The sequence below is a fragment of the Lathyrus oleraceus genome, chromosome 5 (genome assembly GCF_024323335.1).
Source record: "Lathyrus oleraceus cultivar Zhongwan6 chromosome 5, CAAS_Psat_ZW6_1.0, whole genome shotgun sequence".
NCBI lineage: Eukaryota > Viridiplantae > Streptophyta > Magnoliopsida > Fabales > Fabaceae > Lathyrus > Lathyrus oleraceus.
In genome coordinates this window covers 336,237,121-336,242,241 of record NC_066583.1, presented here as the reverse complement: position 1 = coordinate 336,242,241, position 5,121 = coordinate 336,237,121, and positions in this window count along the sequence as shown.

The window sequence follows — 5,121 nt, the reverse complement described above, 5'->3', positions numbered from 1 at the left end:
GAGAGAGAGAGAGAGAGAGAGAGAGAGAGAGAGAGAGAGAGAGAAAGAGAGAGAGAAAGAGAGAAACGAAATTGAAACTTCTCAAATGCTTCGGCACAAGGGTTCTATTTATAGAACCACTTGTGTGGGCTATAAGCTAAAGAGGCCACTTAAGTGTATGTGGCCCATATCTTATAATATGCCAAAATCACTTAAGCACGTGGTACCTTACCATATTTCGTATTCTACTTAAGTACATCGTACCTTACGATGTTCTACAATTCACTTAAGTGCACCGTACCTTACGGGGTTCCTTAGTTACTCTATCTCTCATCAATCCGTCCTTTTGTGTGTGACCCTGTAGGTTCTCGTGGCATTGGCAATTATATTAAATCACGTATTTAACATAATAAACAGTGAGCGGTATCTAGCAACACATCACTGCTATCCAAGACACAAAAAATGTCATGTGATTTGACAAATCCTTTTGTGATAATACTTATGTGTACAATTACCCTTTTTCCCTTATGTCTATATTGAACACAAGGCATAAACCGTGTCATCCTTTTCCAGTTCAATATTGGGCCCATAGACATTTATCCTGTTACGCAGGATGGGCAAATTCCATATAGGTCACTCATGTCCCTTAGCATGCTTCGTGGAGTACCCATCAACTGTCTTTATCGTCATCCAGTTACGGACAATGTTTGATCAGCAATAAGGCACTCGACTATACATCTAGGGTCCATAGTGGTTTCAAGTCGAAGGGTGGTATACACCATTATCACCATGAGAATAACTTATGACACTTTGCATAACATTCTATATAGTATTCTCATACCGGGTCAATCCAATATAAATATTACTCTTAATATTGATACCTATGTTTAAGACTTGATAACTCCTTATCCATGATCCATGAGATGTGATCATCAGTCTATATACATAATAGTCTTGATGCTTTAATGTTATCTGATCGGTCACCATTTGCACTTAGTTTCCATCATCCATCCATCACGAATCTTCAAGAATCGGTAACATTTTGGTCTTTATTTTAGTTGATTTCTTAAGTTTATCACATTTTATAAATTTCTGCTTGTTTTATGTTGATTTAGTAGTTCATCTCTTTTTGTCGCATTTTATGCGTTTCTGTGTAGTACTGTTTGGTTTCCAGGTCCAACAATAAGCCTGAAAGATGCGTACCGGAAGAATGGAAGTCAAGGACATTGTGAAAAGCGAGAAAAGACAAAAATAGGGGGCTGACACGGGTGCCCGTGTCAGCTGACACGGCCCATGTCAGTATGTGCAGAAGAGAGATGTTGGAATCAAGAATCCAGGGGGCTGACACGGTTGCCCGTGTCAGCAAGGGGTGAGGATTTGAGATTGACAGAGAGCCAACACGGGCACTCGTGTCACCTGACACGGCCCTTGTTGGCCAATTCGCCCCGTTTGCTGATTTTTAGTGTGTTGACCCCTGTGTACGTCCGGAGGGCAGTCTGGGTACTTCGCGATGTTTTTAGTTGATTAGAAACTATTTAGTCTGGATTTTGGTAAAGAGAGGGGGACTTTGGATCGTAGAAGAAAAAGACAGAAAGGAGAAGCGAGCTTGCAAGGTGTTTAAAGGAGAAGAGATCTTCAAGATCGGAAGAGATTGAAGATCAACCTTTATCAACAACAAATTATAATGTCTCTATTTTGTAATTTACTATCTTTGAATATTATGAGAAGCTAAACTCCCCAATGCTAGGGGGTGTCCCTGAATTGCTACTGTATGAACGCTTTTTCTATGTTTTTATGAACATCGGTGTTTTCTTTATTCAAATTATATTACAACGTTCTTAATGCTTTATTTTATCGGACAAATGGAATTTTGATCTCTGGTTAAGGTTTAGGTCAGACAAACCACCTTATCGCTTGTTGTATAATAATACTTCGGTTTAATCACTTAGGAATAAGGATCAAACCGTAGTAGCTGTTAATTCTTGATCAATTGCATATTTCGTAACGTAAATTTGAATAACTAAGGAATTCGGATTGAAATTGACTGTTAATGATTTCGGCTAAGGAATTGGAGAAAACAACTCTTGAGAATCGGGTTTGAATAATTACAACGTAGATGTTACATAATATGGAAGAAGTGTATTACAAAGCAATTCACACATCTTGCCTTAGCATGCTCTCTAATATCGTTTAACAGCTTTTTATACGCTTTTTATAATTTCTTTTTCATTCTTATTATTTTGAAAACAATCATCAAGCCCCTATGATCTTTTGCTCAATGGAATTATTGTAAAGATTTGTACTTACTACGCAGTCCTCGAGATCGATACTCGGGATAACTCCCATTTTATTACTATATTGGTGCAAATAGTACACTTGCTATTTTACTCATCAAGTTTTTGGCGCCGTTGCCGAGGACTGCCAAAGTATAAGTTGAATAATAATTCAATTGAAATTTTGTTGCTCTGCAACCAAAATTTTATTTCTCTATTGTTTATTTTTATTCTAATAATTGTCTAATCTGTGTATGCGAGGTAAGGCCTCAGTTGAATTTCTTTTTGACGTAGAAGCAGAAAGACTATTGTGTGCAAGACGATGAAAAGCTAGGCTGGAACTGTCAGAAGCAACCCCCATTGTTTCTGAGTCTGAAAAAGAAGAAGCTGTTTCAGTTCATTCGGAAGACTCCGAAACCGTTTCTGAACATATGGTTGAAGCTCCACCTACCGCGGAAAGACTTCTGTGTGACTATGGAGGTGCAAATGCTCCTATTAGAAGGTTAACAATTATGAACCAACCGGTCAATATTGATCATTTTCAGCTACACTCTTCAACGATTCGTCAACTCGACAGGAGACCGTTCTCTGAAAAAATCAATGAAGATACCAACAAGCATTTACAAAGATTTCTGACCATGACGACATCGTTGAAAATTGAGGGACACTCAGAGGAAGCTAAAAAGTTGGTGATGTTTCCGTTTAGACTATCGGAAGATGCCGAAGAGTGGTTTTACTCTTTACCCGCGGGAAGCATTACAGCTTGGCAACAAATGGAGACAACATTTTTGAATGATTACTTCCCTGCTTATGTGTATATCCGCAAGAGATATGATATTGTTAATTTCAAACAGAAGAAAGGAGAGTCACTCGGAGACGCTTACAAGAGGTTCAAGCGATTGTTGGTTGCATGTCCTACTCATAACATGGATGCAACTGAACAGATGCAAAATGTTGTGAATGGCCTTAGAATGAAGACTAAGCAACTCATAGACACAACTGTTGGTGGCTCAACAAATTTTACAACAGCCACTGGAATAAAGAAAATCATTGAAGCCATTGCAGCAAATGAGCATCTGGAGCTCTATGACCGCATTGTAAGTCAACCTAAAGGTATCATTGATCTCAAGCTAGAAAATCAAGTTGTGAAAATGGAAGATCAAATAACAGCTGAAGTAGAGAGAAGAATCAAGAAAATGGCTCTTAACACTCAAACGGTGGCACAAGTTCAACCGGTTCAACCTATTCAAGAAGTTAGTTGTGAAATTTGTGGGGGACCTCACTTCGTCATGCATTGTGGACCAACTGCACAACAGGTAGAAGAGATTAATTTTCTGAAGCAGAATAACCCTTACTCCAATACTTATAATCCTGGATGGAAAAATCATCCAAATTTTTCTTGGAAGGACCATCAAGGAAATGCTCAGAAGCAAGCGCCCAATCAATATCAAAGCCAACTGCAACAACAATATCGACCATAATAACAAAAACCTTACCAGCAGCAGTTTCACCAACCCCAACAACAATTTCAACAACATGGTCCAAGAAAAGCAGATTGGGAAATTGCCATTGGAAAAATGGCGGCTCAAAGTTCACAATTTCAAGAGGAGACTAGAAGTAATATGAGAAACACTGGTGCTTCAATAAAAAATCTGGAAGTGCAAATGAGTCAGATTGCTCAACAACTCGCAGGTTCTCAAACACCGGGTGCATTACCGAGTGCTATAGTTACAAATCCACGAGAGCAAAATAATGTGAGTGATGTAACCACAAGGAATGGTAAATCGAAAGAAGTCTCTGAGAAAGATGATGACCAAGAAGACCAATTACTTGAAGTTGAGTTGGAAATAAAAGAAAATGAGGTTGTGCGTGAAGAGGTGGCGGTACCTAAACTGGTGGTTAAAGAAAAAGTTAGTGAATCAAAGCCGGTTGTCAAACTCCCTTTCCCCACAAGAAATAAGAAGAAAGAGAAACATGAGAAGAACTTCGAGAAATTCTTGGAGATGTTCAAAAATCTTGAGATTAACATTCCGTTCTTGGAGGCACTTGAGCAAATGCCCTCTTATGCTAAATTTATGAAGGATATTATTTCAAAGAAGAAGAGCACAAACACTGACCCTATTGTACTAACCGAAACTTGTAGTGCAATTTTGCAGGGTATGAAGATTCTAGTGAAGAAGAAAGATTGAGGCTCGGTAACTATCCCTTGAACTATCGGGGATATATCTTTCAAAAAGGCCCTTATAGACTTGGGGGAAAGTGTGAGTCTCATGCCGTTATCCATTTACAAGAGGTTGGGGATTGGAAAAGTGCAGGATACCAGAATGACACTTCAATTTGCTGACCACTCTGCCAAGAGACCTTATGAAGTGGTGGAAGATGTTCTTGTGAAGATTGAGAAGTTTGTATTTCTGGTGGACTTTGTCATCTTAGAAATGCCGGAAGATGAAGAGATACCACTCATCCTTGGTAGACCATTTTTGGAGATCGGACGATGTTTGATAGATATAGAAGAGGGCACCATGACTCTTAAAGTTTACGATGAAAAGTTGAAAATTGATGTGCGTAACACCATGAAATACAAAGATGATGTGGCCACCAGTCAACACATAGAGGTGATTGATCAAATGGTTCTGCAAGAAAATCCTTTAGGTGAACCACAATTGCCCTTGGAGAGAGTTCTAAGTCTATCAATTTCTGAAGACACTCAAGAAGCTGATGAAAATGAGAGGGAAGTGTTAACTATGATGGAAACACAACCACCCTTTAAGGGAACCCCAGGTTGAGGAAAAGAAAGATGAGACCAAGAAAGTGGCTGAGCTGAAACAATTGCCTGAAAATCTCAAGTATGTTTTTCTAGGTTCTAAAA